Source organism: Aedes aegypti, chromosome 2, assembly GCF_002204515.2.
Source record: "Aedes aegypti strain LVP_AGWG chromosome 2, AaegL5.0 Primary Assembly, whole genome shotgun sequence".
In the NCBI taxonomy this organism is placed as follows: domain Eukaryota; kingdom Metazoa; phylum Arthropoda; class Insecta; order Diptera; family Culicidae; genus Aedes; species Aedes aegypti.
The window spans coordinates 376753753-376781419 of NC_035108.1; positions in this window are offsets into that span (position 1 = coordinate 376753753).

The following is a 27667-nucleotide window of genomic DNA, read 5'->3' on the forward strand; positions in this document are numbered from 1 at the left end:
GCATACACATGCATCATCAATCATCATCGCCGTCATCGTCGTCATCATTTGCGCCTGGAAACAGCGGAAATGTTCTACGCGTTTCTAGAACATGTGGTGCGGGATATAAATACGCGTGATGTGCGCGGCTGAAAATCAGTTATATTTTCAAATTCGAAAAGTGAAGTGCAAGTGATAAGTAAAGTGAAAAGTGTAAAGTGTAAGTTTAAAGTAGTGCAATAAAGTGAAGTGTTTTTGAAAGTAACCTTGCCTAGTGTCTTCTTCGCGTGCGGAAAGTGTCGTTTTCGTACACATTCACTTAAATACTACCTCTTCAATTCTTACCCATAGACATCGCCACTGCAGGGTGTGTGATGTACCTGCTCTCCAACAGTCATAAGAAACAAACATGAATATCTAAATATTAAATCATCAAAACCAACTGATTACTTATTGAATTCGAAATGTAGTGGCTTTAGATAGCCATATATGATAGAACATGAAATTGATCACTAATAATTTAGAAATTTGGAACACGGAAATCGACAGCAAGCTCATCGATTTCAAATCGACCAACTTGAACATGATGATCATGACACAAGATAACCATAAGTTAAACATACTGAATCCGTGTTAGGTGATGATCTATGCATCCATAGGTTGACGCATACGAATTTGGAATGGAAAGCTTCAGGAACTTATGTGGAAAACTATGGAATTCATCCTGTCGGTAGATGCATCAGTCCATGAAGCAAAACAAAAGAATTGAATGTGTAATACACACGAAGTTTGTAAGAAAATCACAACAAATCGACATAGACGTCCATGAATCGATCCATAATTTTAAATATACGGTTCAAACGTGTGGATTTTTTTCAGTGTGTTCAGCCGGGAGCGGTTTTTCTTCGTTTGCAATGAGACGCTTCGGAACAGCTGATCGCCGTAACGGCGTCAACTGACAGGAGACCTGGGATTAAATCCAGCGTGATTTTCAACAACGCCTCATCTTACCAAACGGTGACATGGAGAAAATGACAAAAAAGAGATCCAAAAATGTTCGTTACTGCAACATTACACCTAGTCATTGTATCAGCTACCTCTTTGTTACCCATATTGCAAATAAAAAGGCACTTTTGTGATCAGAAATATTTTAATATTTTTTCTTAATTTAAGTTTTCGCCTGTATGAAAAGCTACGCTAGAAATGCGGACAGGCATCAACCATCATCATCGCGAAAACTGACGACGATGATTGAAAAATCACAGGTCTCCTGTCATTTGACCTGCTTCGTAAAATGGCTCATAAGCCATTTTACGAGACGTTTCGGAACAGCTGATCGCCGCAACGGCGTCAATTGACAGGAGACCTGGGATTAAATCCAGCGTGATTTTTAACAACGCCTCATCTTACCAAACGAGAACATGGAGAAAATGACAAAAAAGAGATCCAAAAATGTTCGTTACTGCAACATTACACCTAGTTATTGTATCAGCTACCTCTTATTCACCTATATTTCACATAAAAAGGCATTTTTGTGATCAGAAATATTTTAATATTTTTTCTCCATTTAAGTTTTTGCCTGTATGAAAACTTACGCTAGAAATGCGCACAGTCATCAACCAACATCATCACGAAAACTGACGACGATGATTGAAAAGTCCCAGGTCTCCTGTCATTTGACCTGCTTCGTAAAATGGCTCATACTGTCACCCACACGGGGCCAGCGTATCTAAGTATTGGTGTGTTTCTCTACCATTTTGTCAATGACTGGTCGCTGTTCATAAGTACTGTGCAAAAGGATACGACAAGAAACGGTCAAAGAATGATTCCACTAACGAAATTATTTGAGCTGTTCGCTGCTGAGAAGTAGCGCTGATTCCATGATGTCGGTAAAGGCTGCCAAGCAAATCAAATGGAGCTGTCAAAAGTGCAATATCGCTCATACTGGATCAGCTGTCAAAATTACTTTGGTCAAAAGGAGAGGCTTTACTAGCGGGTTTTACTTTTCGTAAGTTCGTGCTTCGCTTGAGGGTGCACTTGAAAGTAATTTAATCTAGATTTTAACAAATGCACAATCGACGACTAGGATTTGCGGAATAGTTTCTAGGATAATCTTCAAATTTCATGAAAGTGAGTTCGGTTCGATTTTCGCGTGTGGAAAGTTTGCTTCTTTGTCGTTCTCAGTAGCTCGAGAAGAAAGAAGCGAGCAAGTAAGTTTCCGTTGCATTGGTCGTTCTACAGTTCAATTCGATTATCGAGCTTTTGAAAGTGTGGATTCTTTCGGTTTAGGCGCGTTTTTTATGTTTCTTTCCTAAAGTTGGTAGTTTAGCCCGTGTGCGTTAGGTGTGTTGCTGGTGAAACTAAAATTGATCTGTAGTAGCCCTATCGACCATGGATTATAAATTGGTGAGGTCGTTTCATGATTCTATTTCAAATTATACGTGAGAATGGTATGAATGTTACGATACAAAAAAAAACAATGGTTGGTTCGTCACTTCAAGTGTCGGCATACTCTAATTCATCATTTACATAATACATATTAGAAGGCACATACCTGTTCCCCTATTTTTGTAATTTAAAAAAAAATTAATGGTTTGGCATAAAAAGTGTAGACTTTTCTCCACAGACTAATAAAGATCTATTTGGATTCATGTTCCATGAATCAAATTATTTTACTAATTGAATTCATATGTTGTATCTCTTAAATCCTCCACACTAACAAAGTCTTTCCCAGCGAAAATTATGGAGATGCAGAGGTGGATGCGAACTCCAATAATAACGGATGTCATTCTTTCATTGCTGAAAGACCGTAACACATGCCGTGACATGAGAACACAACAAATATGACCTTTTATATATTTACAAATTCTTTGAACCGTTCGTCACCAGTGGTGTTGACAGATTTTAAATCCAGTCTTCATACAGTGCTGTTCTGAATAATAGCAGCGCATGTCGATTTTCATACAAAATGATCAACTTTGACATGCTGTAGTTTTGTTCCTTTTCAAGCAATCGAGCTGAAATTTTCTCCAAAGAACTACAAATATGATCAATTTTGTAACTACAAAATTTCAGTTTTTTCTGAGTCCCTGCTGAAAAGTGAGACACTAGGTGAAATTTTTCGAAAAAATAGCAGTTTTTCATTTTAAAATTTTTCTTCTACAAATATTTTAAACATTTTCGGTTTATGTGTAGGTTTGATAAGTAGGAGGAGAATGTTCCAATGGTAAGTTACATACAATTTAAAACTATAATGTCAAGCCGAAATTCAAATTTTTAAAACTGCTATTTTTTCGAATAATTTCACCTAGTATCTCACTTTCCGGCAGGGGCTTAGAAAATTTTGAAATTTTGTGTTTACAAAATTGGGCATATTTGTAGTTCTGTGGAGAAAATTTCAACTCGATTGCTTGAAAGGGAAAAAAACTACAGCATGTCAAAGTTGAGCATTTTGTATGAAAATCGACATGCGCTGCTATTATTCAGAACAGCACTGTATATGTCGAAATTGTACACTGAAGACTGTTAGTTACTCCCAAGCACCGTCTGTTGTTTCCTTGTGCAATTTTGATTATTCTGGTCAATCACGGAGTAGCAGCTACGAATTGTATGATCATGCTCATGCTCTTTAAATTTCGTGGAAGCAAAGATGGTTGGAAGGCACGATGCACGATGCTATCAATAGTTCTGTACTTGGATTTACACTACTGATATATCTTGACAATATCAAGGTAACAGCACTTGAATTTAACATTGCATATTTCGATTTGGAATTAAAAATTAATTAAAAATAATCGTTTCCGCCTGACCCAGATTTTAACCTTCAATCTTCGGAGTGCAAGTCTTGTATTTTACCTCTACACCAATTCGCAGCTATTGAAAGGCCAATTCAACCTCAACCACTTTCTACAACTAGAAAGTACATGATGTTCAAAATCAGCGACTTTTCACTTCAGAGTCTGGTGCTAGAGACTGTAGAACAAATCCAAAGTTAGAACTCTTTAAGTCATGGAGAGTGGTGCTTTGAATTGAGTCAAGTGATCAATCCATTCAGTCGAACGTGTTGATTTTTTTACCGTGTATCATCATTTTTCATGATATTAGTTTAGCCGAAAATAATGTTTATGTGATCTCCACTCAACTGATAGCTGCTGATAGCAGTACTTGAATAGCATGTCGCTGGTAAAATATTTGGCTGTAAATAAATTTAGAGTTTAAGTAGAGTTCAAATATTAAACTAAAATTCTTGAAACTTGCACGCTATTATTATTACACTGCACTATTCTGAATTTCATTTCAAATTTAACACCCGGCTGACATGTCACTTGACATATTGTTTTGCAGATTCAATCATTTGAAATCCGGTGACGTTGCGGAACAGTGTTGGCAGCAACACAAGTATCTCTGACATTCTTCTTTTGGTTAATATATGTAAATTATGTCATAAATAATCAAGCATGCATGTTAAATTGATTAACTGTCAAATAAGTTATAGACAATAGATATTAGTCGAAAAAAAATAGACCAAAAACAAAAATGTTTAGCGTCACAGGTTACTCAATACTTTTGTAAGATGACTTGAATGACTGTTTCATACATATTAGAAACATTTAGTTCTAATATGTATGAAACAGTCATTCAAGTCATCTTACAAAAGTATTGAGTATTTCTCGCCAAAATTTTGCAAGTGGCCTTCAAAGAACATAAGATTAGAATTCTTATGCCGGATTGAATGAAAATGCTGAATAAATTAGCTAAAAATATTTTAAGCTAAAATTTTTATAATATATCGCAATTTGAGGTGAGTATTCATTAAACCAAAGTCAAATCATGTTTTGATAAAAATACCTACGAAGTATGTTCCATGGAGAGTTTCTATTAGACGCGCAATCACAAAGATATGGACAACAACCTTTGCTTTTTTTGACTCAAAACTTTTGTACGATAATGTATGTCTGGTCTAAAAAACCTATAATTATTTTTTTCCTCACTGTGCAGCTTTTAATCCATGATCGCATGATTTTTTCAAGTGATCAAAAAGAAAACAAATTCAAGAATTTGCAAAGCATTCACATTCCAACTGACTTCTTTCCTCTTTTCAATTAATTTCTACATCTACTCACCCAATTCAGTAATGCGAGTTTCCCAGTACTCATAATTCCCCACAACACAGTGATCACGCCACCAACTATAATATGGTAATATTCTGCTTTTACGTTTTCTTTCAGGCATTACACCCCAACAAGGACAGAGCCTGTGCTACAGCTTCAATGAGCATTGTAACAGTCAATAACTAAGAGTTTTCTTAGCTAATTGACTATTTTTTCGACGAAATCAAACTTTCGATCAGTAGAATCCGAACCCATTATCCTCAGCATTGACTTGCTGAATAGCTACTACTATGACTAGTTGGGCCCTAATAACGGTTGATTTACAGGTTGTGCAGAATCTTATGGCCGGAGTTAAGGTCAAGGTGCGGGCATTTGCGTATGGACTGTGAATAACATACGAGTTTTGAAGTTTAAAAGTTATTTTTCAATCCCTGAAAATTTGATGACAATCGGATGAAAACTCGAATTTTGCGAATCAATTTTGTGTGTGGCAATTTCATCGTGGACACCATTTATTTGTACAATTGAAATTCCCACAGATACAAAATCTAAAATGGAGTTTTAGTTGATAGAAGGCATTTTTCGGAAGGTGGAAGCAGCACTAATATGAACACCGGAACGTCAAGGGAGTAAAATACCACGATGACATGATATAATATAATCAAACAGCCGTGCGGTTAGTATCCTCAACACGGGCTAGAAATTGTTTTCTTAAGTCGTCTTTCACCGTTCGATAGCAAGTGTTTTTTTGGGATTGGGCTTTGTGAATGGGCGTTCGACTAAATCTTTACGTTGCAGCAGATACTCTGACAGAACTGCATGATTTTCCGGCCAAACTAATTAGGCTGACATGTTCACATCTTGAGACATTTCAGACAAAATGTCGAAAATGTTATGTTATGTGGATTCGAGCAAAGATACACTTTTCGAAAGCATGCAGAGAAACGGCATTATCCTTATACTGTCACATATACTCATTGAATTTGCGGACCATCTCGTGCACAATTGAATCGATCGCATAGCAGTGGAGAGAGCTTTTGAGCTTCTGAAGAGAAACTCAAAGAGAATATCTTGCGTCAGGTAGAGAAGTGGTGTAATGGTTCCAAAAATGTGAAATAAAAAACGATAATATCATATTGAAATCAATTTAAATCATGTCAGATATTTAGGGGGCCAGAAAGAAGAAGAATGCCAAAATTATGAATACCGTGGACTCCATATGCCGAGAGTTGTTCTGATTGACACAAACAGTTTTGCTTCTTTAGATTGGCATTGATTCCATTGTACATTGTGAATTGTGCAAATAAAATCTATATTTTCTATAAAAGACATTGACGCAGAAGATACGGATCCCAAAAGTTTCCGAATGATGCATTGTGAGTAATTTAAAATTACTCGGCATATCGGTTTAAACTGGGTCACATGAGCGCAATTTCAATATGTTACAATATCTGCTTAAAATGATGACTCCCTTCCAAATATGAAGCCCATTTATCATTCCATAAGTGCTCTTCTATTTATGAGCCCCCTTACAGTCCCTCTCTCCTCCGTAAGTCGGCTTCATTTCAAGTGTGGATGAATCACCGAATCCATCATCCGGCACCGGCCTTCGTTCGGCTTCGCCTTGCATCGATTCCCTATCATGCTAATCAAAGCTCCTCTCCACATATTTACTTCCCGCGAATCGCATAAATCTCTTCCAGAGCGTTTGCTTTACAACTTCACTACTATCGCCGTATACGATATTAGGTAGGTACCAAGAGCGGAACACGGTGAATTGCCGGCGGGTGTTTGCACTCGAGGAATAAATCCGAAACTAGACTGTAGAACGTCTATCGAGTTACCCGAGTAGAAGAAAATGCTGCAAAATAATTATTAAATTCAATAAGGTACTATTAATTGATTAATTGATATTTACAATACTACTATATGAACCACTTCAATATGAAATTCATAAATTGGTTAGATCATTATATCAAGACTTTAAATCATGGTTTCTGAAGTTATAATTATGATTCTTCAAAAGCGTCACATCCAAAGTTGCAACACTAAACGGGATGAATTGCATCATTTCATTCGTTTCAATTATTAGGTGGTAGTGTGATATATGTACGGGACTCTCAATCAAAAGATTCTTGGTTCGAATCTCACTCTAGCTTTTTTTTTTTTGAAAATTTATTTTTTCATATCGATAATGAGCGGTTGCACGACTCATGATTTTAGGCATGTTATTAATGATTTCAAGCAATCCGCAACAAAAACATAACGCGTGTGTTGCGTTACGGCAATCTGACTCATGATATTATGAGTTCAAATCAAGGTGTTTTTTCATAAGCTGAAAACAATCTGAAATCAATTTTTGGATTCTGTTTTCTACCCATGTTTCATAGCAAAAAAATCTCAAATTTACATGGCACGTATTTTTTTATGATAATCATGTAAAAGGAGTTGCAACTGAACATTCAACGATAATTAATGTAAACTGTCTCATTGCATTCGAAAATGCTAGCAATCTTAAGTGAAACTGTAACATTTCATGATCTTACATCCAACATTCGCCAATATTACATGCTTTCTTGCATGTTGAAAGTGAAATTGCAAACAAGAATGCGCGGTTTACATGATTCTTCGCTGAATATTTTGTCAAAAATAATGTACGTGGATAGATCGACGGCTTGTCATGTCATGTGCATTATGTCTAATGATATTCGACTGAGCTTTTGCTTTTAACGAATTCGATTCTGGCTTGCTGTCTTATAAAGGGCTCACGAATTTTTTTCTTGGCTCCAACGTTTCGATCCCAATTTGGATCTTCTTCAGGGATAAAGAATTATTCGCGAAAGATCCAAATTGGGATCGAAACGTTTATTTTATATTTTGTTAATCATGAACGGATGCGCGAGTCATGATTGTAGTCATTCGATTCATGATTCTAAGCAATCAGTAACAAAAACACAACGCGTGTGTTGCGTTACGGCAATCCGACTCATGATGAGTCCAAATCATGGTGTATTTTTATAAGATGAAAATACCCTGCAGTTTTGATCTCTTATCTACCCGTTGGTGCAAGATGGGTAATAATGGAGTTCGGTTTCCAATTCACGAACGCTAGGTCTATCTTCTTCTCGTACTGTGCCTCTGTCTATAGAGAGAGAAGCCGCAACAGCGTAAAAGCGATGATTTATGACCACCATCATATCGCAATTTTAAATTCACGCTTCTTTGCTTGCCATATGAACGGAGGTCGGCTGCTGTGAGACGCCATGCTCTTCCGGGTACTTTGTACTATGTATGGTTTGCCGGGAACTGTTTGAACCGCGTTCGACATTGCTGGCCATCTAACATATGTAAGTGTATCGCCGCAATCACTTGGGAATGTGATATCATCGTATCGTGATCTCGGGCGTAAGTCGCTGTTTTTCTTTTCGGATTCTCCCATAAGCGAGACAAGTCATTGTCATCGACTATTTATTGAGACAATTTTCCAAACCCGCACGTTGATGTGCGGGGGATAATGTCATATTAATCATCTGAATATTGACCATTTGAAGGAAGTGTTTTTCATATGCTAATTTTATTTTAAAGAAGAGAAGCAAAATTGAAGGCGGATCTTTCTCATACTGATATTGGTGTTTTTTAAATGTTTCTTTGAAAAATTGATACACAGAAGACATAGAGTCAGTAAAACATCGATTCATGATGTTTATGAATGTATTTATATGAATTTCCATGAATTGATTAATTGATTTAGCTAACATTCAAACATATAACACTGAATCAAATATTTCACACCACAATGCTCGGTTCGTGGCTGCATCTCCAATTAACTCGCCAATTCGTATTACCTACCAAATTTGACTCGCTTCATGTGCACGAACTCTGTCTCTGCCTCGGCTACTAGTATGAAATTTCTTATTGTCGTAGTCCTCGTTCCTCGATGCAGATAAATGACCAGCCTTCATGGAGTTCAACTCCGATATTACCATTCCCAGCTTCTTTATTGCTCATGAGCTGTTGAGTAGCATATTTAACCTTCCTATTGCATCAAGATTCGAGACGTTCGTGGTAAGAGTCCGCGGCTACCAAACCAAACCGTGCTGAAGGTGTCTGGGATCGATTCCCGGTCGGTCCGGGATCTTTTCGTAATGGAAACTTCCTTGACTTCCCTAGACATAGAGTATAATCGCACCTGTTACACGATATACGAATCGCGGTGGGTGCTAGGGGCTTGTTCACTAGCGCCACCAGTTGGCTTGACCGGGCCCTGGATCCGGTTTAACGGTGTCCAGTCAGCCCCAGGAAGGTTACTGAGAACGTGGCGGGGGTTCAATGCAGAGCTCCTATAAAACCGTACAGGTCAAGGGAGTAAAATACCACGATGACATGATATAATATAATTAAACAGCTGTGCGGTTAGTATCCTCAACACGGCCTACAAATTGTTTTCTTAAGTCGTCTTTCACCGTTCGATAACAAGTATTTTTTTGAGATTGGGCGTTCGACTAAATCTTTACGTTGCGGCAGATACTCTGACAGAACTGCATGATTTTCCGGCTAAACTAATTAGACTGACATGTTCACAGCTTGAGACATTGCAGAAAAGATGTTGAAAATGTTATGTTATGTGGATTCGAGCAAAGATACACTTTTCGAAAGCATGAAGAGAAACGGCATTATCCTTATACTGTCACATATACTCATTGAATTGGCGGACCATCTCGTGCACAATTGAATCGATCGAATAGCAGTGGAGGGAGCTTTTGAGCACATCTCCGTACAAGCGATCCGTACCGCTTCCAAAGTCCATCACCAAGAACGCCACTCGACGCATTAGAATCCATGCCAGCGAAAACCTGATTATGGAAGACTGGCAGCATTAGAACATGGACACGACTAAGGACCACGCATAGAAACCACGCTACAGAGCTGACAGCCGTGATATTCTACACCCTTAGTAAGGATGGATGACACACATAAAAGATAAAAAAGAAAGAGAATATGGAGAAGAAAAAGGACGAGAAGGAGAAAGCGAAGAGATGCCCGCACCTCAAGTTGTCGAAAGGGGATGCCATACTTGTTAAAGCAAACGACCAAACAACGTAAGCAGATATCCTTCGAAAAGTTAAGAACCTGAAGGACCGCGCAGAAAACATGGTTGGAACGCGATGTACCCACAAAAAGGAGATGCTGTTTGAGATGAAGAACTACCCAGCGATCAAGAGCTTGGCCTATCAGGAGCTAGTCGCGAAATCTTTGGCCAACGAGGTGGACTTAAGAGCACTTACTCAGGAAGCAGTTATTGAGTGCTGATATCTGGACGCGATAACAAATGTGGACGAGGTGAGTGAGGAGCTCCACAAGCAATGCAGCCTTGGAGAGGAGGCCATGGCAATCCGTCTGAGGAAGTCGTACGACGGCACACTGTCAGCATTGAGACGGCGAACAAACTGGTGGAGAAAGGCAAGATGAGAACTAGCTGGTCGATAAGCCCACTGATACTCGTCACACGAGCAGATAGTCTACCAATGCGATGCTTCAAGTACATGGACTTCGGACGGTGGTGAACTGTAAAGGTCCGGACAGAACCGAACTGTCACTTTGGGAAAAACTGCAAGAATCGACCAAGGTGCTTGCTCTGTTCAATTGTCGTGCGTACCAAGAGGCGATCGCAGCCCAACGATTGACGTTAAGAACGCGTTCAATAGCGCCAGTTGCGCTGCATGGAATGCGGGTTCTTGATTAACTGTGCCGGAGTCTGCAGAGCTACTTCGAGAATCGGATTTTGGTGTATGCAATCGACACCGGCCGAAATAAATTAAGAGTAACGGCGGGAGTTCTGCAAGGGTCCATACTGGGTCCGACGCTGTGGTATAGGATGTACGACGGGGTCCTATCATTGGCGTTACTCATCGGCTTTGTTGATGTCGTCGTCATGACAGTAATAGGCAAAACGTTGTAGGTAGTGGAAGTACTAGCCACGGAGGGAATTGGCACGGTTGAGAACTGAATGAATGGAGTCAAGCTGAAGATAGCCCACCAAAAAAAGGTGCTGCTAGTCAGCAATCGCAAAGCGGTTCAACATGCTGAGATAACCGTCGGGGGACATGTCATACCATCACAGCGGTCGCTCCGACATCTGAGCGTAATGGTAGACGTTCGGCTAAACTTCAACAGCCACGTCGACTATGCATGTGAGAAGGCGGCAAAGGTGACCCACGCACTTACAAGGATCATGCCGAACGCTCATGGTCCGAGAAGCAGTAGAAGGCGTCTTCTGGCTAGCGTATCATCTGAGATACTGAGATACGGAGTTCCGACCTGGGGTGAAGCACTGCAAACCAAGAGCAATCATGGCCATGCGAGTAGCAAGCGCATACAGAACAAGGCAGTATGTGCGATCACCGGGATGAATCCGATTTGCATCACCCTGGGAGAAGACATCGAGTGTTATCAGCGGAAAGGCACTAGACAGGTGAGGAAATTGGCGAGGATCGGCTCGCTGGTCAAGTGGCAGTAAGGATGGGAGAAAAGTAAGTGTACCCACAGGCTCATCCCAAATGTGACGACCTGGGTGAACAGGGAGCATGGCGAAGTGAACTTCCACCTGACACAGCTCCTGTCAGGTCACGGTTGCTTCAAAAAGTATTTGCATCGGTTTGGCCACGCGCTGTCTTCATTGTGTAGTGAGAGAGAGGAAACGCCCGAACACGTGGTCTTCGATTGCTCGAGGTTCAACATGGGACGAAACACGGCGGTGGCTGTTTTTGGACAGGACTTCAATGCAGCACGAATGGTGAGGAACCCTAACCTTAGAAATCTGGCAGACAATATGGTGGTAGAGATAACATCTATCTTGCAGAGAAGTGAAAAGCAATGAAACGAGTGGCAGAGAGCAGTGCAGAGTGGCAGTGCCTGGCATCGGGTTGTCAGGGCGCTAATGAACCGGAAGTCAACCCCCCCAATCGTTTGACTGACCTCAGCACTCTAGTCAGCCTGACGAAAAAAAAGACGAAGATCTTCACTGCGATAACCGCTGGTAGTCGGGGCACCATCAATGCGGACGTCTTCCAACCGGTATTGGTAACATCTTCCGACGCCGTGGACAATCAGGAGGAAAAGGCAGTGAGAAGGGGCGAAGAGGGTGAACGACGGAAGGAGACAGAAAAGCAGAAGAAGATGAACAGGCAGCAAGAGCAAACCACTGGCAGACTGCGCAGAGTGCAAGAGCACAGAGCGGGAAAACGTCAAGAGCATTATAGAATCCTAATAGGGCTTTTGTCAGAGAAGAACAATAAAAAAAAGACACGGACACCGTCTTCAGCCCATTTTACTGCACAGACTGTAACTTAACACTAGACAACGGACAAGCATGTTCCAGTGGCACAGCCGTGAAACATTTTTGACGAACAGTTTCGATGGCTGAAACGGAAATCGAACCCACACTCTATGGCACGATGCGCTCACTGCCTAACGACACTAACCGCTCGTCCACGAAGCCCACTATAGTTCGACATGAGACATTTTAGACGGTGGTAGGTCATTTGGCATAAAGTCGTTTGGCATAAAGCCGTTTGGCATAAAGTCGTTTGGCATAATGGTCATTTGGCATAAAGTCGTTTGGCATAACGGTCGTTTGGCATAATGGTCGTTTGGCATAATAGCCGTTTGGCATAATGAGTCTGAAACCAAGAATTTCTTAAGATGACATTCGTTTTTACGTTTCTTTTGAAACTTTCTGATTACATCAGGCTTGTTTTGGAGTCAGTTGACATAAAATGACATTTTGTTCAACAATCATATGCTCTTGAATAAACTAAAGCATATTAGGAAAGTTATTTCCAATAGTATTTTATTATTTATCCTGAAATTACCCTTCTTTCAAATATTAATTCTTTTTTTAACTTTCGCTATTGGAATAAATTTTTGCACTGAAGATTTTGATATATTTAGTACAAATTTACAGGTATAGAAACTGTTGATTTGAAATTTAAATAAATTTCACCTTCTTTTATACATAGGCTGTTCTTTGGAGTATTTTTGAAATATTTTATTGTTCCCAACTGACAAAAGGGCGGCATTCGATAACATTGATCTGCTCAAGTTATCAGCGAAAAGAGACTTCGATTACTGCAGTTACTTCGATGGGTTGTCCTACTTTTCACCGAATGTCGGTTTCCCGAATGTCGTTTCCCCGAACGCCAATTCCCTGAATGCCAGTTCCCCGAATATGCCATTTCCCCGATTAGCCAATTTCCCCGATTAGCCAATTTCCCCGAATAGTTTTTAGCACTCATAACTGTCGTAACTTTATACATTTCATGGTTGCAAACGAACTGGTCATCAAATATGCACCCTTCTTTATTTAATTGGCTATTCTTTCAAATCTTACCGTCCTCAGCTTTTTTGCCACCATGTGTATAGCCGAGAATGACAGAATAACTCCTTCTTTTGATTACTTATCGTTCTTTCTCGTTCACTATCCAGCCAATGAAGATTATTATAGCACCTATTTAAACTGCACCACTTTTCGGGGGAACCGGTCATTCGAGGACTGGCATTCGGGGAACCGACGTTCCGAGAAACGACATTCGAGGAAAAGTATCACAATCACTTCGATGATTCTGAACGCAATTGTTAATGTCTTTTAATTTTATTATGTCGAAATAGTTTTCAACGTCCAATCTTCTTTTGGTTTAACCATAAATTTTGCCTTCTTTTAGAAATAGGTTGTTCTTTATATTTATACTGTTTATTAATTAAGTAAAGCTAAATTTTAACCATTTTTATATCATGCTGTTTTATCAATACGTACAAGACGTGCTGTTATAATGATAATTACTTTAGAACCTGCCAATAATCAACATTTTTTTGCAGGGTGATGATCTCCTTTCGAGATATGCTGGAAAAATATTATTTCAATCACAAATTTTCCCTTCTTTTGATAATAGACGGTGACATCAAGTACACTTCCGAAATTAAAATTAAAATGTTGAATCGTTGAAATGTTTTGCCACAAATATTTTCTTTTAAATATGTGTTGTTCCTTTTAGTTATGATGCGAGAAGATTTTTTGCGTTAGAGCCTTAAACATTTTAAACCAAAAAAAATCTGCTATCGTAGAGCTTTTCATATTTTGCAAATAAATTTCCCTTCTTTCATCAAGTAAATTTCATCTATTGTTACGTTCAAACTGGGACAAAGCTTGATCTCCAGCAAAATATTCAATGAGCGTTTCTTTTAATAATAACTGCGCACTTTCTTTGCCAAGTTACTATTTTCAAATATGTATATCGCAACAAGCTCAAATATACTCTATGTTCTGGGATATAGATAAAATTATTACTCCTAAAACATCTTCCACCAGACCGACACGAGTTTTATTTAGAAATGCTCTCCAACCATTTTTTAAAAATCTCTGGACAAACACCACGCTCGTTGAGAACCTACCAAAAGTTTTTGCTATGGGCTCGGTGGTGTTGATCTCGGTAAAAGCTTCAAAAATGCCTACATTCATTCTAAGTCAATCATTATGCCAAACGGCCATTATGCCAAATGACCATTATGCCAAACGGCCATTATGCCAAACAACCATTATGCCAAACGACTTTATGCCAAACGGCTTTATGCCAAACGACCTTATGCCAAACGACTTTATGCCAAACGGGGTACAATCATTTTAGACCAGTTCTGGATAGTGCTTCAGGAACACCTTCAGCTATTCTTCTAGGAGTTCGTCCAAGAGTTCCTCCAGGAATTTCTCCAGTTGTTCCTCCAGGGATTCATCCAGGATATTTCTACAGGGATTCCTTTTTCTAGAGATATTGCAAGTAATTCCTGCAGGAATATCTCCAGTTATTTCGTCATAAATTCGTTCAGTAGAAACTTGGATTCTTGGATCTGTTTCAGGAATTCTTTGGAATTTTTATGTAGACTTCCTCAGAGATTTTTCTAGTGATTTCTCCTGGTATTTTCCAAAGATTCCTCTAGTAAATCTTTTAGAGACTTCTCCTCCATGAAAATCTCTACAAAGATTCCTATATATAAATCTTAAAGGTATTGTTTAGGAATTGTTCCCGGAGTTACACTAGGGCAATCTCTTTAAGAATTACTATACTCTCGAAATTTGTTCAAAAATTATGACGAAGATTTTTTAGAGGATTCCTCTACGTCTCGCTTCCAGCAATTCTCCCAGAGCTAGCACCAGGAAAATCGTTTCATGATTTACTTCAATGATATCTCCAGATACACTGTAACCTAAATTTACGAATTGGCTCGGGAGTGCGTAAATTGAATTAGTTCATAATTAAATCAGTGCGTAAAACGAGGTAGTAAAACTTAGTTCGTAAAACGAGGTTGAAATTAATTTTTATTATTTAGAGAAATTATGCTAAACATATTATTGATATATTTGATTCTTAATCAGGCTATAATGTGTGCAAGTTAAGGTCTTCCAAGAACTCTTTTGAGTTTGGGCATATAATTCCACATGAGTGAATGGAGATCAATTTACCATTTCTAACGGGGACGAAAAAGCCTCGGGCTGATCTGAGTTTTGGTAACTAAGTGAGTACAACAGGTGTTCTAGTTAATCCAAAAACTTCCTGGAATGTTAAACTGCAATGTACTGGCGTATTAAGTGATCCTTTGATGTTTTTTTTCTTTTTGATATGGCACAGGCCTTTATCTAAAAATTGTACCGATATACTAGGTCCTCCAAGAACTTCATCGAATATAGGCCTTAGGACTAACTGAAGCCTTAGGCCTTAGTATTTTATATGGCACAGCCTTGTTGGTTTGTATGGATGTTTTTGGTCCTCCAAGGGCTACATTGAATTTAGGCCTTGGTATTTACGACCGTAAAAAGTAATTTAAGGTTAGTTTTCAAATAGTCCAAAGGTCCTTAGGCATTCATGTGAGTAGACAGTAAATTATATCAACTTGTGTGGATGTCCTTGGCCTATATAGGCCTGAGTATCAACAAACGTAAGTAGTTGTATATTGATGATACTTAGTTACGGCATAAAATCTTCATACAGTTAACTCTCCCTTACTCGATATTCAGTATCTCGATATCGATTTAGAGAACCATAGTAAAATTTGGTTTTCACGGCTAACTTGATGGTCCCTTGGATCGCAGTTGCACTGGTTTTATGTTCTGTAATTCGATACCTCCCTAACTCGATGGTCCCTTCAATATCGAGTTAGGGAGAGTTGACTGTATAAGAAAATGGATCAATGTCCTGATCTGTATTGATGTTCTAGAATTTACGACGTAAACAAAGTGTCGTCAATTTAATTTGGGTAAAAAAGACTTTGTTAATTGAGGTTTCAGTGAATGGGATTTCAAAATGGCGTCGGACATCGATTTTCGTCATCCTCTCGTCATGTCCGTTCCGAAAATGCCCATAATGCATGGGTTTCCTACGATTTGCCCCAACTGGAGGTCATTCAATAACATAATTGGCTAAACTCAATTTACAAAGTTACGTAAATTGAGCTTGCGTTAAAAAAAATACTTCCTTCAGAGATTTCTCTAGAGATTCGTTTTGGGCCACCCAAAAATCCTCCAGGGTTTCCTCCAAGAGTTCCTCTTCCAGAGATTCTCCCTTAAGTTTCCTGCAGGAATTTCAGCAGAAATTATCCTAACAATTTCTCTTTTGATTACTTTAGGAAATAGTCTACAAGGATTCCTACAGTAAAATCTCTACATGAATTCCTTTGAGAAAATCTCTTCATGGATTCCTCCAGAGATTTCACTTGGGATTTCTCCATGGATTGCTCCAACAATAATTCTAGGAAAATCCCTAGAAAAAATCTCTACAGAACGAATCTTTGGAGAAATTTAAAACGGAATCTCTGAAAAGTTATTAGAATGATACATATAGTGGAACAACTGATGGAAACTCTTAAGGAATCACTATAGAAATTTATGAAGTTATTTTTTGTGCAATTCCTAGATGATTTATTGGTGGAATCTCAGGACCTGCCAGGTATCAACTGGGAAAGAGCCTGCTTCTCAGCTTACCTATTAGCACTTCCACAGCTATTAACTGATAGCTTCCTTTGCCATTTGACCATTTTTGCATGTGTATATCATATCGTATGTCATATCATGTCTATGCCCTGGAAAGTCTAGAAAAAAATTCGACCCTCGGCAAGTGGGATTCAAACCCACGACCCTCAGCTTGGTCTTGCTGAATAACTGCGCATTAGGATGCCAATGAAAATCGATTTTTCGAATTTCAAAAAATGGTAGTGGTCAAAAGTCCCAGCGAAAAACGTCCCCATGCAAAATTTGAGCTCAATCGGACTTCATTAAGTGGACCCCCAAAGCGGTCAAAGTTTGGCTTTTTGGCCCATGAGAAATCTCCAAAGGCGGGGTTCACTTATTTTCCATTAGGGTGGGCCTTTCTGTCTAAAAATCATAATTTGAATGGGATATTAAATACAATAGTATTTTATCACCTCTTTCATCATCGTAGGGCATTTCCTTCATTAGATTCGTGATATTTTATTAGCGTGGCTCACTTATTTTCCATTGGTGTTTGCCGAAAATTAAAAAAAAAAAATCAAGAAATTTAGAATTTAATCCTTTTAGTATTTTAACACCTCTTTTATAATCGTAGGCCATTGTCTTCATTTTTGTTTAGAGAGGCTTTAAATTCCTCTGAATTCATGCGCCTCTAGTTCCATTTGATATGCGACATCATCGTAGGACACTGTTAACATATTTCATTAGGGAGTTTCTCTCATTTTCCATTAGGGTGCATCATTCTTCGTACAGTTTGAAACCATGATTTCTCGCAAAAGTCTCGTCCACTTTCCTGAATTATGGTGTCATTGTAAAAAATTCAACCTTATTATCTACAGACCGAAAGATTATGGTGTGGACTACTACATAATATTTGCGTAATGTTCGACGAAAAATGTAAAGGTAACATATTTAACAACAAAAGAGTTTTCTAGAAAGCCTCTCATTGTTAGAAAGGTCCTTTTGAAAAGTTTTGCGTGATTTTCATTCGGAATGCAACACTTCACTAAGCTTAACCAGTTCGGAGTCCTCGTCTCATACAAAATTCCGAAGGAAATTCTAGAGAAAATTCTGAAGGAAATTCCAGACAAAATTTGGAAGGAAATTCCAGAGAAAATTCCGAAGGAAATACCGAAGGAAATTCCAGAGGAAACGAAAATTATAGAGGTACTTCCGAAGAAAGTTCCGAAATAATTTCAAAGCTTCAAAAGAAATTCCAAATGAAATTCCGAATCAAATTTAGCTCCAAAAGGAATTCCGAAGGAAACTCCAGAAGAAATTCCGAAGCAAATCGCAAAGTAAATTTCGATGAAAATAACGTAGAAAATTCCAAATCAAATCCCGAAGGTAGCTCCAAAAGAAATTCCAAACGAAATTCCAAAGCAAATTCAAAAAGAAATTTCATAAAAATAAATTCGATTGGATTTTTAAAGGATGTTCCGAAGCAAAACTCGAACGAAAATTGCGCAGAAAATTCCAAATGAAATTCCGAAGCCAGCTCTAAAAGAAATTGCAAAGGAAATTCCATAAGAAATTTCAAAGGAACTCCCGAAGCGAATTCCAAAGGAAATTCCGAAGGCAATTCCAGAAGAAATTCCGGAAGAAATTCCATAGGAAACGCCGAGAAAAATTTTGAAGAACTGAAGCAGGAAATTCCGAAAGTAATTCCAAAGAAATCCAAAATAACTTCCTGAAGCAACTTACTGAAAGAAATTCATGAAGAAATTCCAAAGGAAATTCTGAAGTAAATGAGATATGAAGTTCCGAAGAATACAAAGGAACTTTAAAGAATACCCCTAAGAAAATTCCGAAAAAAACAATTCGTAGGAAATTCCAAAGTAAATTTCGAGAAATTTCAACGGAAATTCTGATGAAAATTACGTTAAACAGTCCAAATGAAAATTCCGTAAAAAATTTCAATCAAAACTTCTAAAAAAAATTCCGAAATCTCCATAGAAAATTCCAAAGGTTATTCCAAAGGAAATTCCGAGGAAACTGTATAACAAATTTAGAAGTAAACTTCAAACGAAATTCCGAAAGAAATTTCAAAGAGAATTTTGAAGGGAGTAATAAAGGAATTCCAGAGGAAGTTCTGAAGAAAATTTGATAAGTAGCCTCAAAGAAAACTGCAAAGGCATTTTAAAGGATACTCCTAAGGAAATTTCGACGGAAATTCCAAAGTTAATTCCGAAGGAAACTAAAAAAAATCCAACGGAATTTCCGAAGCAAATTTCAGAGGAAATTCTGACGAAAATTGCGTAGAAAATTCTAAAGGAAATTCCAAAAAAAAATCCAAAGGAAATTCCGAAGAAAATTTCGTGGAAAATTCCAAAGGAATTTCCAAAAACTCCATAGGAAATTCCATAAAAAAATTCAAAGCAAATTCCGAATGAAATTCAAAAAGGAATTTCTAAGGAAATTTCGAAGAAAAAATCACAGCTCCAAAAGAAATTCCAAAGGAAACTTCGATGGAAACTTTCAAAATATAAGGGATATCCCAAAAAAAAAAAATTAAAAAAAAAATGAATAAAATTCTAAAAGAAATTCTGAAGCACATTCCAAAGGACATTCCGACGACAATTCTGAAAAATATCAAAAGCATATTCAAAAGGGAATTTCTAAGGAAATTCCAAAGAAAATTCCAAAGCAAATCCCGAAGCAAATTGCAATGAAAAAAGGAAGTTAAAAGGAAATTTCGTAGAAAATTTCTATGGAATATCCAAAGCATATTTGTAAGGAAATTCTCAAGAAAACTGTAGAAATTCCAAAGGAAATTTCTAAGAATATTCCGCACTAAATTTCAAAGGTCCAAAAGAAATCCCAAATGAAATTCCGAAGAAAACTCCAAGAAAAATTTTGAAGGAAATTCCAAAGTAAATTCCAATGCTTCGAAAGAAATTCCAAATAATACTTCGAATACAATTCTGAAGGAAGCTCCAAAGATAATTACACAGGAAATTTCGAAACAAACTCTAGAAGAAATTCGGAAGGAAACTCCAAAGAAAATTCCAAAGCAAGCGAAGGAAACTCAAAAAGAAACTCCGATGTAAATTTCGAAGAAAATACAAAGAAAGTTCAGAATGAAATTCCGAAAGAACCCTAAATAGGAAATTTCGAAGGAAATACCACAGAAAATTCAAAAGGGCACTTCTAAAGATACCGAAGAAAATTCCGAAGCAAATTCAGGATAAATTTCCAAGTTTGATGAAAATTCCGTAGAAAATTTCAAAGGAAATTTCGTAGAAAAGTCCAATAAAAAATTTTAAAAGGAATTTCCATGGAAATTCCGATAAAAATTTTGAAGGAAACTCCAAAGAAAATTTCGTTGAAAGCTCCAACGAAAAAATCCATATGAAATTCCGACGAAATTTCTATAAGGAACTTTGTTACATCTTTGAAGAATAAACGAGAACTGATTGTTAAAACTGGAATTGCCTACGTTGTCACAACCGAATCGCGTGTACTATAGCAAGCAGAAGGCAACGTACTTTTGTTTCGGAATGAAGGAGCCCAAGGCTGAGAATCTCTTTTGAAAATATAAACTAAACACTTTTGTTGCTCTTCATCGTCGCCCATCAAGCTATTGTCATAATTTGAATACGTCAAAAATTATTTCATTCCTTTTTATCTGTATTTTGATTATGGCAGTTAGAGTTGTGCTTCACTGAATTCACTGATTATTGTTATTGGAACGTTTTATTTTAACTATTCAAAAGAAAACCTGAATGAAAATATCTTAACGAAGAGTTGCATGCCAATGAAGAATCATGATTCAAAACTATACAAACAAAGTAGATTTGTTAGATCTGTTGAGAATATTTTTTTTTAATTTACAAATTAAATGATCACCCTTATGCAAAACTGAGGACAATAGCCCCAATGAAATATCACTTATTATATGTTAACGATGACATAGGAGATGTTTAATTACTCTTGTATTTATTATTCCATTCAAATTCTCAATTTTTTTTAAGGGCCACCGTAATGGAATATAAATGAGCCTTCCCAATGAAATATTACGAATCTAATAAAGGAAATGGCCTACGATGATGAAAGAGGTGATAAAATACTATTGTTTTAAATATCCCATTCAAATTATGATTTTTCGACAGAAAGGCCCACCGTAATGGAAAATAAGTAAACCACCATAATAAAATACCACATATTAAAAATAGAAAACGGCTTACGATAATGTGAGAGATGTTCCAATACTATTGTCTTCAATATTCAATTAAAATTCTAATTTTTATTTTTTTTAACAAAAAGGACCACCCTAATGGAAAGTAAACGAACCACCCTAATGAAATATCACATATAATATGCTTTCAGTGGCCAACAATGATAAAGGATATGTTTCAATACTATTGCCTTGAATTTCTCAGCAATTGAATTCAAATCGTTCATTTCAAATTCAATTCACTCCCCCAACTCAAAAATTTACCAAAAGGTCGATTTTTTCAAAAAAAAAATTCCAAATAACACCAGATCTCGACGTTTCATGCATTTCTAAGACATCTGGCATCAAAACAAAAATTCGATTTCGGAAATTTCATGTAGATTTTTCATGGGTCAAAAAAGCCAAACTTTGATCGCTTTGGGGGTCCACTTAATGAAGTCCGATTGAGCTCAAATTTTGCATGGGGACTTTTTTCGAGGAGACTAAACTTTTGAGCACTACCATTTTTTGAAATTCGATGGCAAAATTTTTCCCATACATTCCATTGGCACCCTACTGCGCATCAACCGCTACGATTATGTGGGCCCCAAAATTCTACATATTCATTTGAAATTCGATTAACTATTGTACCATTGACCGAATTGCCCCTCGAACTGATTCCAAACAGAATGACTAAGGCAACAACTCTCCGCAACGATTCCTATTGCCACCGTGATAATAAATATTGATGATTATGGTTTACCGCAAAGCATTCTAAAGCGCTTACTCACGTGTACCTGTGTATTATCATCAGTGGCGAGGTGTGCTCACATTTACGACTCATTAGCACTGATTTCGATTGCTTTCCGGATATGACTCCCCTAGGTGCCATTTCTAGCAACCATCAACAACCAGCCAGAATTCGCGATTACTCGACGGTTCAGAGTTTGACTGCAAAGCAATTTGTACATATATCTCATCTCCGAGCCATTTATCCCGCTAATGGTGTGGCGGTTGTTGTTTGTTTTAATCTCGCGGTACCTGGTCAGCATTCGCGCGAAGGGATGATTCAGTCCGGGTGTCGCACAAAGGTCCGGTTTTCTAAAATGCTGGCAAAAACTTAACCTTCAAACATGTTCCAGTTGAATCAGATCAGATAGTTATGAATGAATACGAAAATTTTAAAAGAGAGATGCTTTCCTTCGATTTCCGGTCGGTCCAGGATCTTTTCGTAATTGAAATTTCTTTGACTTCCTTGGGCATAGAGTATCATCGTACCTGCCATACGAGATACAAATGTGAATACAAATGTATGCTCATTGAACACTAAGCTGAGAAGCAGGATCTGTCCCAATAAGGATGTAATTCCAAAAAGAAGAATGTTTTTCTTTAAGTTTGAACTCTAAATAGGTGAACTTACTCAAACATTTAATGTTTACTGCAGGAAAAAAAAATATCTTCATCAAAACTTGTGCAACTCATTCTTTATAGCTTTGTTCTGTGAAAACCAAAAATGTCACCATATGTTCAAAAAAGGATTTGTAACTCCAAAACATATTCCACATTGATGAAAACCTGTGAATTATTAGGATTGAACCCTTTTGGCCAGGATTTTACTTATCTGAACCACTATGTATCAGCGCCCAGATCTTCATGAAGACACGCAAGTTGGCGCGAGGAAAGGTAAGGCAGGGTTGAAGAAATGGATCAAAAAGCGTGGAGCCAAATTAGCAATTCGCGCGGCTGACACTCGAACAATGAACCCAAAAATGCACGGACCACTGCCCGACTGACGATGAGCATCACCAAATGATGTGGCCGTGGCGAAATGGAACGAAATTCATTAGGGTAGAACTAACGGGTGGCGGTGTTGTGAATAGTAGGCAGTAGATTCATATTAGCCAGGGGGTCTTCCATGGATTTGTGGTGAGGTCCGAGGCTATAAAGCAACGTAAATAACTCCGGTAGTTCTTCAAGAGACGTGGGGTCATAAGTAGGCTTTGTTCCAGTGGAGATGTAATGTAGAGAGGAAGAAGAAGAAATTCCATGCCAGTTGTTGCGAGGAAGCAGAGATCCAGCGAAGATTTGCGGTAGCTTGCAAGTTGGTCAACAATGTCTGCAATCAAAACAGTCAGAAGCTTGCGTTCTGCTCGAACCCATATATTCCAGTGAGCAAAAAATTGAATAAGCTCCGGAAAGATGAATTTGTCATGGTTTGAGATATACAACCAGGTGTTTCTAGACACATACATTGTTTGCACCATCCATTTAAAACTTCTGAAGCCTTATGTTCCAGGCGTTTGCTTATAAGATGTTCAGCGCGGTCAGAAACCGTGAAACAGACAGGAATTTGAATGCTCGTTCTTAAAATGGTAAAGAAGAAGAGCTGATTAATTTTCTAACAGCTAATAACATACATATACAGGTCGGATTCAATTATCCGGAGACTCGATCCGGAATTTGTTTTTTGATGTTCTTGTTTTTCAATATGCATAAAGCTGAGATAATTTGGTATTGCAATAAACAATATTAATGGTTTTGCAGTTTTGAACGTATTTAAGAAAAGGGGGTCTTAAAAAGGTTTTTTCTTGTGTATGCTTGTCAATTTTTTTTTTTCTTGTAAAGACCTCTACTGTTCCTAGAAATACTATCTGGCTACACCACCGCATCGTATAAATAAAACAACAAAAATAGATAATGCTTAAGTTGTTTTATCGAAGATTTTATTATTTTTCTTAGTGATTCGATTATCCGGAATGAAAAAAAAATCGATACTCCGGATAATCGAGTACGACCTGTAATTATAAATGAAACTTTTCAGAAACCTGGATCCAAACACAAAAGAGATCCAATTGTTTTTTTTTTTGTTTATCGTAATGATTGATTGAATTGAGCATGTGGTGGAGTTTCTATTATCATTCATAGGCCTTTAAACAACAAATATTTTAGCCATTTTTAAACCAAAGTTTTCGAAACTCCAGCTGTTTCTGTTAAAACACAGCTTTATAAGGTTGTAAGACAAAAGGTCGAAGGAGAGAAGGTCGAATGACAAAAGGTCGAATGACAAAAGATCGAATGGACAAAAGGTCGAATGGACAAAGGGTCGGATGGACAAAAAGTCGAATGGATGAAAGGTCCAAAATGCACCGTTGAAAAGATTACCGTACAATCAGTTGCTAACATGTTGACCACAAATTTCTTCAAAATAGCTGTTCTTTAGAGTTTGAAGCAATATTTTTGTGTTCAGGCTATTATTTTCGAATCAAAAGATTCATTTTCTGAACGTCAATTGTTATCATTTTGATACTTCAAAACAAAGAGTAATTATTTTTAGCTCTTATTTTAATACATTTTCAATAGAGATTTGTTCTTCTTTTAAACATTAGCTGTTCTTTTGGAGTTATACATTATGGTGATTTTATACTGTTGTAGACACTTGTATCAACGATTATTTCTTCTTTCAAACATCAACTGTTCTTCATAGATGTGAATGTGAACAAATGAAATGTTGCCTTTTTATAATGTTCGGCTATTTTTCATGCTTCAGAATATTTATGGGCATTTCAATTGCAATTTTAACAAAGGAATTGCCTTCTTTAGATGTTTTGCTGTTTTAAGGCTATGCATTAGAGTTTTATCTGACTGTTGGTATCGACTGATTTCAATAAGTATCAGGGACTAATAATCATGTTTTTTTCTGGAATTTCTGGGTAGGGTCTGCTTCTCAGCTACTCAAGCATTTACTGAGAGCTTTTCTGATAATTTGATCATGCTTGCATTTGTGCATCATGCTTTTTATTATAAGATGATCTGCAACCCGAACCGTAAGAACATAATTCAAGGAATGCAGATGTGTTGTCGGGCCAATCTACCCATGCTCAGAATTGAGATTTACAGAAAACACATACATTACTCTTGAACTCAGACTAATTTCTTTTCGGAACCACCTGATGGTATTACTTCGAGGAGAGGCTATTTCATATAGCACTTTAACACATGAACCAGCACTGCTAGTAATCCTTTGCAATAAAATGTAAAAAAATAAAAACATCGGCAGCACCAGTTAAACGTCGTTTCTCCAAAGGACCAAATCCAATAGTGAAGTACAGTAATGACCCGATTTTGTCAGCCACCGATTTTGTCTACCCCCGATTTTAGCATCCTTTTTTCGGTTCTCCGACATTACCCGGAAAACCATTACCCGGAATGCAATTAACCGGAAGACCATTACCCGGAAAACCATTTACCGGAATGAACCATTTACCGGAAAACCACTACCCGGAAAGACCATTTACCGGAAAATTATATCTCCATTTCTCGACTTTTTTCATTAACGTCCTTAAAACTGTCATTCATGTCAGTATGTTGACTTAAACATATTTAAAATGACCACCAAGTATAAGATTCTTAGTTCAAAATACATAAGCACCAGATAGGAGTCTAAGATATCTTTATACTTGATCATGTCAATATGCACCATCTTCATATATTTGCATTTCATAAATGATTCACCCTTCTTTTAAAAATAAGCTGTTCTTTCAACTTATCTTTGCAGCTTGTCTTAATTTGGCTACAACTATGTAACTTTACGTTTAATATTCGACCGTCGATTCTCTAAGCGTCCAAAATAAAAAAAAAAAATAAATAAGCAATAATTAGAATTTTTAATACTTTTCGTCGAGTGTCAATTCGCCGAATGCCGTTTCCACAATCGTCAATCAACCGATTTTAAATCCCCCTTTTTCTAGAATGACCCATTTCGGATCATCCGGTATTGACCCTCCGTTTTTTGGTTGGCGGTTCTTTCGAGTTCCACCGATCTCGGCATTTTTGGCAAAATGTGTTTAGTCGAAAATGGCCAAATATCTTATTATTTTGATTGCTTATTGTTCTTTCTTGATTATTACACTGGCATTGAATTCGGGGACCGACATTCACCGTTATGACATTCGGAGAAAAATAGCACAATCAATCAAATTCAAAGGAAAAGTAGATCTTTTGAGTTTCTAAAGATGGACGTTACAATGGCGAATAGTGTCCCAACTCTCAATCACCAAGGCACTCTTAGTTTTCGACTTGATTTTTTTTTGCTTTCTCAAACCATAAAGCTGACATGAGATTTGAACTGCTGTATGTTGCTTCCCTCACAAGATAAGTGTTTTTTTATATATTTTGATACAATATTAATATTGGATTCTGATATGTTTTAACGTAAAAGAATAAGAAAACCAAGATGACTTCAAACATTTTTAAATGCTGAGATGTTCCATGTACTCAAATGCAACCTACCTTATTTGTTATGCTTTTTTCGATTTATAATTATGGAACCTTCCAAGTGGTCTCGGATATAAAAGAAAATTAATAATTCTTTTCATTCTTTCTATCCTTGCCTGTAATATTGAGTTTTATAGCCTAAATTTGAAGATATAGTTTTCCGATCTATATCAGGCGATTCTTTTCTAATTAGGTCGCCAATTAAATGACATGTTCAATCAATTATTGGTATCGTGATATTCGTTCACAGTTTAAATCTTACGTTGCAGCAAAGTGAAGTTATTCAGAAAGATCAAGCTGAGGTTGGTAGAATTAAATACCGCCGGCTCAAAATTATTTCTGGATGACAATTTTGACAACGTTTCAGAGCTAGAGTACTTACATACTTGTCAAACTATGAACGAATGCAAAAATGGTCGTTTGACATAGGCTCTCAATTATTAAAAGACACCGACACGTTAAGACACCGACACGTTAATGCTTCCAGTGGACGATTTGCCCTTAGAAGGAAGCACCACACTAGACAACGGACTAACATGCAACGCCCAGTGGCACAGTCGAAATACTTTCCTGACGAAAAGTTCTTTGGACTGAAGCGGGAATCGAACCCACACTCCTTGACACGATGCGGCTAAATGCCTGGTAGCACTAACCTCACGGCCACGAAGCCCAAAACTGTATTAACTGTAGAAATGCTCATAGAACAGCTGAGAATCAGGTTTTGTCCAAGTTGAGCAGTAACACCGGCAAGAAGAACAACATATTTGGTCCATAGCTGTTTGGAGATGTCTTTTGAAATAGTGTTTATGGAAACCGAGGGAGTAGAGAATGTCCATGGTTAGCGTGACATAATATGCGCCGTCGAAAATGGAAGATTTGGCTTTCCGGGTAGTGGTGTATTCCGGTAAATGGTATATTCCGGTAAATGGTTTTTCCGGGTAATGGTTCATTCCGGTAAATGGTCTTCCGGTAAATTGCATTCCGGGTAATGGTCTTCCGGGTAATGGTATAGAATCCCTTTTTTCCGATTTTGTCAGCCTAATTTTTTTTATTCTTATTAAACTAAACACCTCTATACTGGCATTATTGGGTGATTAAAATCAAGTATGATCTTGG